The sequence below is a fragment of the Carassius auratus genome, chromosome 21, assembly GCF_003368295.1.
Source record: "Carassius auratus strain Wakin chromosome 21, ASM336829v1, whole genome shotgun sequence".
NCBI lineage: Eukaryota > Metazoa > Chordata > Actinopteri > Cypriniformes > Cyprinidae > Carassius > Carassius auratus.
In genome coordinates this window covers 16596544-16611547 of record NC_039263.1, presented here as the reverse complement: position 1 = coordinate 16611547, position 15004 = coordinate 16596544, and the positions used below count along the sequence as shown (strand labels likewise).

Below are 15004 nucleotides of genomic sequence, written 5' to 3'. Positions count from 1 at the left end.
AAATCATTCTCGAAATGAGTGTTCAAAGTGCAGCTTCCTCTGGTGTTATGAGCATGCTGGATTGTTGCTCCCTCTCTAAGCTCTGCACATCCTTAATATTGAAATCCCTCATATTTGGCTTAGAATCGGAGTCAGGAATGGTTTATAAAGGTGAGTGTTTGATACCAATGCATATCTCCTAAATAGATGTCAGAATATTTCAGATAGGTCATAGACTTGGAGCAGTTAGCAACTGCCCAGTTATTTCCTAGCAAAAACTCTGAACTCTTTAGCAACTACCTAGCAGCAATTCAGGACACTTTACTGCTGGTGAGTTTTGCACTACTCACATGTACTTCAGTTAAAGTATAAATCTAGATAATTTTTATATTGTGAAATGTTTCTTTTTAGCGTCTGGGTAAACATGCATTCTTTTCATGCAGAGAGAACATCTGACTGTAACGGTATGACTAGACTAATAGTCTCTCTGATGCTGTTATGAAAGATTGCTAAACTTGGCAGGCAGCTCGTTAATAGTTTCTGAAGTCGTGATATTTTCTGCCTCACCATCTGTGGTGTTTTCTTCTTTCTCTTTCTCTCTTTCTTTTTTCCTTAAAGCTCTCCTTCCTGTCAATAATGTCACTTAGCGTTCTGGAGGTGATTTATCCCGGGGACATTCGGTGGTTTAATACTGACTAAGCAAGAAAAACTCTCAGAATACCAGACCTGGACGTGACAAGATTTCACTCCTGGTTCATTTTGCCGTCGACAATCTCTCATGGTGTGCTTTAGATGTAACACAGTGAAATTTATGCTATCCATTAAACACGCTCTATAACTCTGGTCGTTTAGTCTCCCCGGTTTGCGCCAGTCAACAGTCAGACACCAAAAAGGTCTTTAGAACTGTTTATCTGGGGTGAAAAACCCCATTATGTATGTGCATGCAGTCGAGAATGAACACATGCCAAGCACCAAATAAAAAAAGTTAGGGGGTGTGCCCGAAGCATGAATCCGTATTAAAAAGGCACGGAAAAACAAATAACGATTGCTAATGGTTGCCTGTCACATTGCAGTACATAGAGTTTCACTTATCACATAAACAGAGTAAGGAGAGATGACTGAGGATGATGGAGAATGATGTGCAGATCCTGAGCACCACTGACAAGCATCTAATCTTGTAAAATGTGTGGTAAGTAGTAAGTACTGCCACTCCATAGTATAAATAGAGTGCGTGCGATAGCGAATTTTGAAGCAATCATGCATTCAAAAGCAGTTTCAATGCCAGGCATAATGGGGGCTCCCTGATCCCCTCAATCTTATATACAGTTTAATTATAAAACGATATAACTGCAAAAGTAGGCTATTGAAATTTTGTGGCCTACTATTGGCAAAAACATAATTGTAGACCCTATACGTGTTTTTGTGTTTTGCACCGTGCTTCATTGGGATCTCTCAGCAGGGGGGCCACCAGACTGGGAGGTTGGCCGCCCTTTCAGTGAAAACACACAACCGATGGCCTGACGAACACACGGGGATGTAATGAGTCTTCCAGACAGGCTGTTTTCTGCTTTATTACCATCCTTCCCCACTCGTGATGATTCATGGCCTTTTGTTTGCGACTGCCAAACATGCCCTGCTTGCAGAATTTTATTTTAGCCATTTTGTGGCTTTAAACACCCCTACATGCAGCACATATGTCATGATAGCCACCTCTCCACAACATTTTCACATGCCTTTCTGCTGCTTTTTCCACTCCCTCCCTCATTGGACTTGTCTTTTTGCATCCTCCCCCCTTATTCCTCACTTCTCTTGTCTTCACAAGCCTCAGTAGAGAGAGAGCGAGAAAGAGAGCGAGAGAGAGAGAGAGCGCGCACATGTGGGGGTGGGGAGGAATCACAGCTGAATTAGTTGAGACTCTCTGATTGGCTGAGAGGCCGGGTATTGTGGGTAAGGGGGTGGGAGAAAGAGCGGGGCTGGTGGCATTTGTTTATTACATACCCCCCCCCCCCTTATCTCATGTTATCACGGCAACGGCTCCTCTTATACAAACATAAAATAGACAGTGGAGGGGAAGTATCAGGCTCACTGACTATACAAGGGGAGGGGTGTGTGTGTGTTTGTGTATATGTGTGTGTGGTGTCTGTCTGCCTGAGAAAGAGAGCCATTTAATTTGTGGAGTGAACAGGGATATGCGTCAGTTCGTCCGTCGTATCCAAGACACTGCCGATGCCGCGTCCACAGTCTGCTCAGTGCCACGGTTTTATCAGGCGAGAGGGGTTGGTGCTCGGTGACGCCACCACCAGAAGAGAGAGACAGGCAGAGAACGAGAGGAAAGCGAGGCAGCGTTGGTGCACCGATGCCTGTGTGTACATGTGTTTGAGAGTGTCTGTGTGGGGCTGCCGGCGGTCCACTGCTACTTAGTTACTCTGGCTTCTTGCTGCTGCTGTACGTCCTTCATCCTGTCTGCCTCTGACACCATGATTTTTTGTAATCACTTAGGCGAATACAAGAAGGACGAACTCCTGGAAGCTGCGAGGTGAGTACATGCCTTCTCAAGCTTTCCTTGTCTAATTTCCCACTCTCCCATGATTCCATGCTCTTGTACAGTTTCCATAGTCACTGTTTTCTTTTGTCTGTGCACATGGAAGTGAATTAATGCATGTGTCGGAGAAGGTCCTTTTAAGACCAGGGATTTCTGACTCCGTAGATGGGTTTTCATACATACATGTGATGGCCTGGAGGAAGCTTGAGTTTCCATTTAGCAGCAGAATGCTTTATTCCATGTGGTGAATTCGGTTTTAATTGGTTTCCGAGTGCTGCAGGTGAAACCACAGGAAGAGGATGTGAAGGAGCTAGGGAGCACCTGTTGTCCAAGGAAACTCCATTTCACTAAACACTTGGGCCATGGTGAAACAAAACTGCCTCTGGTAACATCTGACATTCCTGCGATCCCAGCAGTCACTGCCTTCGTCACGGAGAAAAGATGTTCCTTTTCATACTCTACATTTAAATCTCCATTGGCTTTGCCCCCCTCTTTATACCCCTGCCTTGAGGCACAGCCCGCAGCATGGATACAAATCAGGACTCTTTTTGTTTTAATGATCAAGAGAGAAAGGAACTACAAAGGCCTTGTAATTCCCTCCACCGATCATTAGGAACATGTACGATCACGGGGGCCGCATTGTTGTGGAATTAAGTTGATCTCGCCCCCCACCCCGCATGTAACCCTATGAATTGAGAATTGTTTGTTGAGACTTGCAGAATGGAAGATGGACGAAGCCGATAGACAGACAAACAATTCACAAGAAAGTCGGGTTTGACTTATGGCCTGCTTCCCTCTAAGTGGTAATCTCCCGAAGACCAGGATGCATCTGCAAACGCATCAAGAAGATTGATGACACCCACCCATTTCTCAGCCTCTCTTCCCAGTTGTAATCTCCCAGCCAGTCCTATTTTCCCATCTCGGCGGCAGAGTGTGCATTTAAATGAAGGATCTCGTGTTGTTCACTGAAGCCAGTTATCTGTAGTTACTGGCAAGAGGAGACCAGAGCAACTACACGAACCTTACTGTTTTTGTGAGGCTTGACCTGAGGAAAGCACCTCTAGAGTCGACACAAGTCTGTGTTTGCATGCTTGCAAGAACCTGACCGTTTCCAAAGATGGACAACTTGACGTCGAAGCATTCCACTACATTGTTCTGCATCTGATATCTCCCTTTGCCATTGTTCACCAGCACTTTGCAACTTTGTTTTGAAAGGTGCTATATAAATACATGTTTACTTTTGATTAGAGTGGCATCTTTGGCCCCAGATGGCACAAGGTTTTGGCCGTAGGTCTGGTTTCTCTAACACTGTCATACTTGGTCACGCTTGGGCTGCTGGCGAGATGTGAAGGAGTCGCTGGCAGGTGCTGATGAGTCAAACCTCTGCAGGCCACAAGGCTGGAGCTCCAAGCTATGGCTCACTCTAATAACAGAGAAAACTTTATATATGGTATCCACAAGTGCCACTCATAGGCATGTGATACATTTTATATTGAAAGTACACTGTCGGTTACTACTTTATGTTCCATGAAATAAGCCACTGATAGATGCTTGTCATCTTATGTGCTCCTCCTCTTTTGATTATGACCCCATCTCTCCTTTAACCCATCACTCCTCATCTTTTCTGTTTGTTCTTTTTTTTTACTGTTTCCCTCTGTTCTTTAAAATGCTGCTTTGCTTCAGGAGCGGAAATGAAGAGAAGCTCATGGCCCTGCTCACGCCGTTAAACGTCAACTGCCATGCCAGCGACGGTCGCAAGGTAAGAACATTCACTGCGCCATAAACATTTGAAAACTGCTGGTGAAAACTCCATAGAGCTGTTAATATTGTCCTTCTGACAAACTTCCGAAATGGAGTCAAGGTAGATACCATATTTAATAAAAATCTATTGGGAGAGTTAATGACCCTAGTCTCAATCAACTTCTGTCTGGGGTTGTTATAGTTTTCTATTCTTGATATAGCTGTATTTCGTTTTTTAATTTGTTTTGGTTTTTGTTAGTTTCCACTCATTGTTTGTTTTCTTTCCCAGTGTTTTCTAGTTTCCGTTTATTTTAGGCTTTTTATTGTAACTGGTTTATGGTATAGCACGTACCTAAAAATTACTTTGTTCTGTGATCAGATTTACACTAACTTTTAGTTTGAATTCAGTTTTTCCCATTTCTGTTCGTTTATATGTATTTCTGCTATGTATGAGAGCATTCTATTTAGTTTTTGTTTCATTTTCACACTAACACCGCTCATCTTTCAAACCAAAATAGAACTGATTCAAGTCAGCTATTGAGACATTGCCTTAATTTGCATATTCAGTTACATATGGTGTCTACCAGGCTTCATTGTGAGAAATGGGCATTGTTCCCTTCTCCTTGCATTAGCTTATTTGCAGTTGAAAATAAGTTTAATTTATGTCATAATCATCAGATTACAAGTAAAAGTGAATGTGCAGGGTTGGGTTTAAAGCTGAAGCTAAGAAGCATCGCTCTGAATTTTTATTTTAATTGGTTCATATTTAATCAAGTACATCACTCAAGTAATTTATGTGGAACTGCCATTTAATTAGTCTAGTTTGTGCTTTCGTTCTTGTGTATGAAATTCAGGGCTCAGCATTGCACTTATCAGAGTTTTAGGTTCAGAGAAATATTGCTTGCGTTGGGTTTAAAGATTAACGCAAGCCCTAAGGTTTTTATGAATAAATACAACAGTTTACTTGCAGCAAAATTACTAACCTAAACTCCACTCATATGGGTTTAATATGAGCTTTAAATGGAGATTTTTTTTGTTGTTGCATAATGCATGTGGACTTAGTGTGTTTTCAGATCGGATTTATCTATTTTAAACAAAACTTGTATGAATTTTGTCAGCAGCGCATGTAAAACTGTGTACAACGACTTTTTCATCAATATTTGTCACTGAGGACAAGATAGGAGCAGTGAAATGGTTGCAGAAGAGTCCTAATCTCTCCGTAAGATCAAGGGCTTGATTTAGAGGAATTACTCTCAGCCGGTGCATGTAGTCCTCATGCATATTTATCGAATATTGACTGATTTCCCAAGCGTGCTACCCAAAAGGTTTTTCTTCTCCGCTTTGGTAAACATTTTGAGAAGAGTCTGTCTGTAGACATGCACTCTCATCTCATATGCACTGTCTGTGATATTACTGAAAAGTGTTTAACAAAGATTGGTGCCTTAGTGCATAATTATTCCCTTAATTCAGCAGAATGTGGCAGTAATAATTTAGTTTGCAAATGCAGTATATATAAGCACTCTGAAGGATGCTGCAATGATTTGCCAGGTTTTTTTTATTAGTTTTTTTTTTATTTCTCTGTGCTGATCGGGATTAACAAATCACTGTCACTTGTGATTACAAGCTAAGACATTTTATTAAATCATTTTAAAGAAATTGCAGGAAGGATTTAATTTTGTATGTCAGGTACCAATCCTCTAATTTCATGGATATTTTTAATACTTTATGCCGTTTAAATGTCTGCAAATTTGAATGCAACTTATCATAGGATCTGGCTTTTTTTATGTATTTTGCATGAGTGTAATGCTTAAAAATAATACAATATGTATGCAAACATAATCCTAAAATGACTATCTGCAGTTACATGGTTGTATTAGATTACATTTACTGACACAATGTTGTATCAACGTGTCTATTTTTTATTTTTCAAATCTGATTTGAGATATTAATTGTTTCCAGTATCCTTGAATAGTATGCAATTGATGTCCAAAAAATTGAATGCAGTGCAGCAAAACATATCTGTGCTTCTTAATGCTGTTTATTTGCAACCTTTATAACACAACATAAATGTTGTCCTTTAGATCATGAAATGCATCCCTGAACTTGTTTAACAAGGTCTCTATTCATCCTAAAACAGGTGAGTGTAGTAAAGGCTCACTGAGGATGTACCTGAGATTGGCTTTTATCGACCCAAGGGCGCATATCTCGGCTGTCTGTGTTAGCGCCTCTAACAAAGTCTGATGCTCATCACCTTAGTAATTTTAGAAAGTGTTTCTGTGTGAGATGCCGTCATTAGTTAAGGGATTACAGTATTTCGATTCATCTGATCTGTACCCTCTCGAATGAATCTCAGTGGATTCATCCCACTCACAGAATAGATTGGCATTGCATTTCGTGTTTAATAGATTTTGGTTAATGATGCGTAAGAATTTTACAATCACCACGATGATGCTTATTCAAACACAAAGAGCTGGCGTGTGCATTATGCCCGGGATAATCTTTAGCTCTTTTGGACTTAATGAAAAAAACGCTCTTTCTGGGTCCATCTGCTTTAGTTGGCTGTTTTGCTCTCCCAGGCAGCTTTATGCGTGCATAAAGATCAGTCTAAGCTAACGTCTATAGCGGCTTCTCCCTGAATCACGGAGATGCTACTCTCCTGCCTTTTGTTGCTTCCTTTGCTTCTGAATGTAGCCCTAGGTGCACTCGCTACTTCATTAGATACAGAAAGACACTACAGGAAGAATAGAGAATGTCAGATCGCAAAACCGGAATCCTTTGTTTGTTTGATGTAATCAGAAAATACCGTCTTCTGTAGATCCACTGAGAGGTGTTTCTCTATTGTCTGTTTACCTGCTTTTATTCTTCTCCATTCTACGATGAAGAGAAAGACCTTGGAAGCGTGTTATTTAGAGCTCTGTCACTTTAATTTCATAGCCAATTTCATCCACCTGATACTCTAGTCTCAACCATGAAAAGTGATTTGACTTACAGCGACCGGCAGTGCTGTTTAGAGACAGAGCCTTCCTCCACAAAACACCCCCGTCCTTTAACGCTGAGCAGATTTTCGCTGGACCCCTTCCAAACCCCCATATGGTTGAATTATGTATTCTGCACTCAGACAGAGAAGCACTTCCTTGGTCTTCTGTCCACACATCTCTGTGCCAAACAGTGTGTTGGGGTTATACTCGATGTTCTGTAATGATTGGGGGTGCATCGGTTCAGATTTCTCACTCTTTGGTTTTATGATTATGCTTTCAATCAGTAAATACTACAGATGTTTTGGTCAAGTGTACCAATTAGTTTAAATGGAAGCTGTTTACTATAACTTCATATTTTAAACTCTCAATACAGGCATTATTCTCCAACATTTTATTTTCATAAAGCCCCTTATTATACCTTTACAAGCATTAAACCACATATTGAAATATGTTATAAATCAGGGGTGGTGAACTCCAGTCCTGGAGAGCTGCAGCCCTGCAGAGTTCAGCTCCAACCCTAATTCAGATTCACCAGTTTGTAGCTTCCTAGTAACCGGTCAGTCCTTGATTAGCTTGTTCTGGTGTGTTTGATTAGGGTTGAAGCAAAACTCTTCGCCACCCCTATTATATGTATATAGCTTACGTTGCTTGTCTTTATGTCGGCATTATTGCTGTCTTATTGTGAAAACATCAGTTTCTTTTCCTCTCGTCCTTGTTTACAGTCATTCAGCAATACAATTAAATTATAGTAAATGTTATGTAAAAATGGACACATCACAATTCATACAGAGATGCTGTTTGACTTGAAAGAACATTTTATTTAATTTGATTCTATTTTAATGTCATCCCACTTATGTAATGTTAGGGCTCTTTCACTGATATTTGTTGCCTTTTCTTCCTGACTGTTGCCCAGCTTTAATGTTTACAGTGAACACAAGATATAGTGAAAGGCTCTGTCCACCTCTCTCTTCTAAAAAGTGTGGGGTGTTTGTGTTGATAACACTGTCCTCAGTGCTACGTTTCATTTTATAGAACTTTTCACAGTTGCTTCATTCTGCACAATCAATCAAGCAGGTAAGCAGGTTTTTTTTTTTACTGAGAATATACACATGACCCTTGTGTTGTCTGTAAGCGAAAACACCATGCTGATGAGGGAGGTCCACCAGGTCCATTGCAACATATTGTCCAAACTTGCTTCACCATGGTTGTCTAGGTCATACATAGTGGTTTGATATTCAGACTGGTGCATGATAATGCTGTTGACTTCCTTCCCACTGAGCCTTAATTAGCCAAGATATCTCCATTCAAAATGATATCTTCCGCTCCACTCCGCTGCCAGATACGAGCAACTTCTGTATGGATGGCAATGGTGTGACGCACTTTCACCCGCTCTCCATTACAAGTGAACCACTTTTCATTTTGTAATTATATGTTTGCCTCAGTGGCCATCACGCTCTGAGCCCTGGATGCTGTAACAGATGGCCTTGGGCCCTCAATTTATTGCTTGCTGTTTTCCACACACTTCACCTCTCTGGGGATTTTAGATTATACAGGACACATCATTCATAAAATATTGATTTAGTTGTGTTTTTTTTTTTCTTTCTGTGTTCTCTTGCAAAAACCAAGCACATGGAACCATTGTATGGAATAAGGTTGTCACAAGAGCAATATTTCAGTAGTCGATACAAATACAAGTGATTTTCTCAAGGTACCAATTTTGAGACCACAGCAAAGTTCAATAGCAATTTTGAAACGGCACTGCTTTTACATAATTGCTTAAACTGCAATTATGGAAAAACGTTGCTTTAGTTAGTCAACTAAAAAAATGTATGGTGGCTCAGTAGTGCACCACACAATGAAATCTCCACAACACAATGGAAACAAGCCACGACATAACAAAATTAGAACAACGCAATGCAAATAGAAACAAGCTGCAACACAAAAGATGTAGCGCAACACAATGGAAACAAGCCTCAACACAACAGAAACTAGTCGCAACACAACCAAGTTGCAACAAAACAAAATTAGCACAACACAATGGAAACAATCCACAATATAGCAAAATTAGCACAACACATAGAAATTTGTCCTTTGCGTTGTGTTGTGTGGATTTTTTTTGTGTAGATATTGTTGTGTTGTGCACTACTGGGCCACTGTATTAAAGTTTTAATAAGGTAAATTAAAATGCCAAGTAAACATTGCTTCAAGTAATTTTTCAGGTACATTTGTTTTTTTTGTTTTTTTAACATTTCACATAATTCACTATTTTGTATTGTAAGAAATTTTATGAAATTTTTAAGAAATTATTGTTCTCTGTTTACACTGTTTTTTTTTATTTCACTTAATTTTTTTTTTTTTTTGCCTTTTAACAATGACATTTTTTTTACAGTTCTATACAATTTACATAATTTTGTTCTTTCTATTTAGATTTCCGCGTATTTGACCATAAAGTAGAACAGAATCGTATTGTGCTGTTTTTGGGTATTTTCACATCTATTATGTATAACAGCATGAACCTAGAGGCTTCTGCCATCTCCAACATCTATCCTAATGACAGATCTCATCTCAGCCTTTGCCACGCAGACCGACACCTCTCTCAGCACCCTGCAAATTACCCCACATTCATCTTTCCCATGTATTGCTGTTGTTAGTGTTTTGATGCTGACCAATTTCAGTAGCTTCAAAGTTGTACCAACAATGATATATTGAAAGCTCGTCTCCAGTCCCATGCTGTGAAATTAGGGCTTCCTGTTTTCTTATTTGAAGGGCTGTCTCATCACGAGCAGAGATTTCTTTTTCGCTGCTAAATATATGCAGTGCTGTGTGCTCGCTGTGCTACACTGAATCAAGATCACTGCAAAACGGTCAGGTTTTTTTGCAAATGTGAAAGCCTTTTTCTCATGTCAGTCAGATCTGACTAGTCAGCTGTCTAGAGGTCATTCTATTAGGAATCTTTCAAAAAAGCTTTAATGCTGTATTGTCTATTCTCAAAACATTTGTGCTTATATAATTATATATATATATATATAATTTTTTGCTTTTGTTGAGTGTACTGCGAACCATATCAAATAAGGCTTTCTTTTAAAACTGTACTCTTTATTTGTTTTTGGTATTTTTACTACTCTGCTTACTGTGTGCAGATTTCTTCAGAGTATTCTATTTTCAGTTTTTCCACAATGGCTTCTTGTTGCGTAGGAGGTAAAGGTCTTGACAGTTCTGTTCTTTAATTTATTGCAGATTAAATAGGTCTCTCAAGGCAGCAGTCGTCAAACATGTGGAAAGATTTACTGCCACAATCCTCTCTCAAGTATCTCTTATGATGTATTGCTCATTTATAATTGTAAGCTTTCAGCAGATTATTAAATACATTTTTGTTAGTGTTGTTAGTTGTAAGTGGCTTGCTAGTTAATTTTTTTTTTTTTAATAAAAAAGCATTTACTTTAGGAATATTTTTTTTATATAAGACGTTAATGTGCCGGCATGCTGAATTTAAAGGGACAGTTCACTCCAAAATTTGAATTGTGATGTTGGTATTTATAATGTACATCAGAAATGTACATCATGTAGCACGGCATTTTACGCTCCTCTGTCATATTTTCTGGCTGGCCGTGTTGTCTCAGCATTTCATGGCAGCTGCGACCCTGGAGGAGCTCCTGCTCAGTGAAGCGTTAGCGTGTTAAATGTACCCTCTTGAACTGCTTTGTATTCAGGTTGGGCCTCTGCCTGCCTTTCTCTTGTAAGCATGTGAGGAACCAGGCACGTGGTTGGCGCTTCTCATATTGCAATTTGCTACAACCTGTGAGGATTTAGAGGATGAAAGTGACTGTCCTGTGGATCAACATCTCGAGGATGGAATAGGTGACCACCGGTCTTACTATACACCCCTTACAGACTAGATTTAAGCAAAAATTCAGTTGAAACTTGATCTCTGTTCAGTAATCATCTATCATTTTATCTATCGATTTAGCTATTGTTCTGTTATGCATCATTCTGTTGTTTTTTGTTTTTCTTTCTTTTTATTAGACACTTAGATAATTAAATATTTGCATTGTCCTGAATGTATGCATTCAAAATCAATTTGCAATACTATGTCCTGTTTGCCATCACAATTCAAATTAAATTCATGAATTGAACTGAAAATTAAAAGGTGTTCTCAATTTATTTCTAAATGATGCAAAACATCCCGCGTGTCACATACAGTTTTGTTAGTTAATTTGCATTATACTCATGAAGTTTCATGTACAACACAATCTGGTATATACTTTTTAGTGAATCCAGAGTCCTGCATGCTGAAAAAAAGCTCCCTGAGATTGCTGACAGCAGATTCAGGATTCAGTTGCTGATGGATAACTAGTAGGGCTGTGAATCTTTGGGTAGGCAGTGATTTGATCCGATTCACGATTCATAAGTTTTCTTTTCAATTCAATTCAGTTTCAAGAAAATGAGTGAATCGTTACACCCCTAGTAACAAGATGTGCGATTAAACACTTGCCCTATTGAAACCTATAGACAGTGTGAAAGCCCTGCTGATTTGTCCATTACACTCCTAGACACTAGTCATTAGTCCTGAACCTCTCAATGCTGTGAGCATCTCTCTCACATGGCATGGCAGAGCCCAGAACAACTCCCCGTCAAGATCAGACACCACACTTTGACCAGTGGCACTGATGAAAAAGTCTGATTCCTGTCGAGCTGCTGCTCTCCACAAACCAAAGTCTAGATTTGCATCCACTAGAAGTCAGACCAGTAACGGGGACAGTGTGGGCTTTTTCCAGAGGGGGCTGGTGGTGGGTCAGGCATGGAGGCACACCTCAACCCCCTCCAGGGAGACTTATATTCTCCTAAACACTTCCAGAAGTTAGCAATGCTGTCGACCATCCAGGGTGACTTGAGGGCGCAGTATGGCTGGTTTCTTGTGGCTCTTTTAAAGGGCTCATTTACTGGGCTGTGAAGAGGGTTAAGTCACTTAGGGCGACAGTGGTTTGGCCCGGGAGACAGAGAGGGAGTGCCGATGTGTGAAATGAAGGAGTGCTTCGCAGTAGTTGTAGCTGTCTGAATGATGGAAAAAGCAGAGTCATTAGTCTCCTGTCTGGAGAAGAGGTTGTCAGTGAAGACAGAGACACTGCTCATCATGATACCTTTAATGCCACACTAAAAGCTAAGCTCCATCTTTGCTGAAAAAGTCATCTTTGCGGTGACACTTTTTCATGGCAAGGACACTATGAGTGGACATGCTTTTCATCAAAATGTGAGAACATTCACACAGTTTGCAGGATGACTGTGAAAATAAAATTGAAAAATCACAACCCCTTGGCACAATTTTAAAGTGAATTTTTGCTCTAATTTGTTCTAATTGATTAAGGCTAGGTTTTAGGAGGTAGCGCTTTTGCACATTCTGTCAGTTCAGACTCTGTTAAATGTAGCTTTCACACTTGATGCATTTGCTCAGTCAGGACAATCTGAATTTGCCCCTCTTTCTTATGTTTACACTGTGTTGTTGTTCAAAAGTATGCTTTTGTAATCAACCCGAGTACCTCTAAAAGCTTATTGCTCCAAAAATAAACAATTTGCAATTCACTTCTTTATTTTCATTCATAGTAGCCACAACACAAAAGTAGCTCACACTGATTTTCCAACCCCCTTTTTTTTTGTAGTTTTTAAGAACTAAAAAGCTGGATTTTCGTAAAAGTGAAGATAGGTTGAGGCCCAATCCCAATTCTATTTTATACCCCTTCCCCTACCCCTCCGCCCACCCCTTCCCCTTGTCCCTTGTAACAGAGTGTCAAGGGGTAGGGTAGAAAATAGTCCCCTTAGGATTGGGACACCACTACTATGCCGTCACACGTCATCATTCCTCGTCTAGTTCTTACAATACACACATAAACTGGTGTGCTGGTGTGCATTAGAGCCTTTAATTATCGTTCTCAGAAATCGCAGCTCACACATCCAGGAAAATATAGACTTGTCAACCATGCCCCATGACTTTTATTAAATACAGTTTAAAGGGACACTAAGTAGGAATTACTCCCATCTAGTGGTGAAATTGTATTTTGCATTCAAACTAATTTTGCTCTCCAGCGCCTCGCTTTTTCAAATGCGCGTTGCATCTACGGAAGGCGATATGTACCAAAAAGCTTTAACAGGATGTATTCTAATAGCACTTCGTCGAGTTTTCCTTCAGGTGAACAGGTGTGTTATTTCAAACAAACTGCAACATGACAACTAACAAACGAATGTTACAGTATGAATTACTGACTGTGGAAAACATGAAATATTGTAATTAGTAGTTATGTCTTCTTTATTCGTTATATTTTCTGAATAATGTGCATTGTTAGATACAAAAAAAATATTGTAATATAGATTGTAACACTGACTTACCTGTCGAGAAGAAAACTGGCCACTTCAGCGTCTCTTTTGAAATCTTTATCCAGCATTAGCTCTTTCCACCTAGAATAAGCTTCCCCGACATTAACTCTTGTTTTCTGTAATCTACGTTCACGTTTCCTTTTACGTTCTATTTTTGACTGTTTTGGCGACGATGTTTTCTTCTCCTGTGGCGCGGCATATGTATGGTCCATAATAAGAATGCAATCCAGACTTTTAAACTTGCCGGTGCAGTTTCAAGCGCCTCTCACTGCTCTGCACCTGCGTTTCTGGCTCTGACCGAAAACACGTTGTGGAAACGCGTTGGCTTAGTACTTTTTGTCCCTCTCTGCTATTATAGTTTTGCAAGATGGCGGAACTACATGGAAGCCTCTGTCGACCTACCCGTCCCATGTATATAAAGATAATAAATTCTTCATTTACGAGGATTAGTTTAAACATTGGCATAGGTATTTGTACACCATTGAGGGCATATTTATGAATAAAAATATTGATTTTAGATAATAAAATACCTAAAAAGTTACTTATTGTCCCTTTAAATACTGAATCGCTACATTATATTTTCCAGCGACGAGAGGATACAATCGCTGTTTTTAAGTAAACTCACTCTAAACAGATAAACGCAGAGACGCGAATACACGCAACTTCCATTTCTCTTTCTCTCTCGGTTTAGCGATTTCTAATTATTGGGGGGATTAGCCCCCATAAATGTCTACGGCAGTTATCGCCCTGATCAGACATATGCTGTGGCATTATCATGCAGTCTGTAATGATATGACGTTAGCAAATATTAGCGATTTTTTTTGCAAACATGTCTTTGAGTAACACGTCCGTTAATATGAACTCAAAATTTTATGTAACACAAAACAAATGATTACTTTTCGTTAAAATCTTTATTTATGCCAACAAATCTTACATTAATGTGTTTTTTTTGTTCCCTGTAGCAGCCATATTGCCGAGATAATTCATACCATTTCGTTTGAAGTATGGTCCCGAAAAATCTTTGTTTGAAGGGCTATCTGGCCCTTCGCCTTACCCCTACCCCTCAAACCAAAAGAGAATCGAGACGGGGAAGGGCTAAGGGGTAGAATTGGGATTGGGCCTTAATGTTCTGTGAATTATTTTTGTTAATTCTTCCTAGAATTCAGCTTTATAGTTGAGAAGCTAGGCAACATCGCGTTCATAATCACAAATGAATTGCCTACAGTAATGAACGTGATATTGTGTAGCTTTTCAGTGAACTACACCGCTGTATATTAAATGCCACTCCACCTGAAAGCACGTGATGGAGATTTAATACTAATCACATAACAGGCTTTACTGATGTGATGTGCATGATGTTTAAATATTTTATCGGAATCAGTGTAAAATCAAAGCAGAA

General features: G+C 39.6%; 1 protein-coding gene, 1 long non-coding RNA gene and 1 pseudogene across 3 annotated transcripts in view; 2 read left to right on the top strand and 1 right to left on the bottom strand.

Moving 5' to 3' along the window:
* LOC113038752 (mitotic-spindle organizing protein 2) overlaps positions 1–15004 on the bottom strand; it is a 1160083-nt gene that overhangs the window by 1107849 nt on the left and 37230 nt on the right. The window lies entirely within an intron of this gene.
* The window catches only part of LOC113038719 (tankyrase-1-like), a 74423-nt pseudogene that overhangs the window by 39762 nt on the left and 19657 nt on the right, over positions 1–15004 (top strand).
* On the top strand, positions 4287–11385 carry LOC113038760 (uncharacterized). Its single transcript, XR_003274812.1, has 2 exons — positions 4287–6398; positions 10477–11385. It is a non-coding gene; the product is annotated as an uncharacterized LOC113038760 (long non-coding RNA).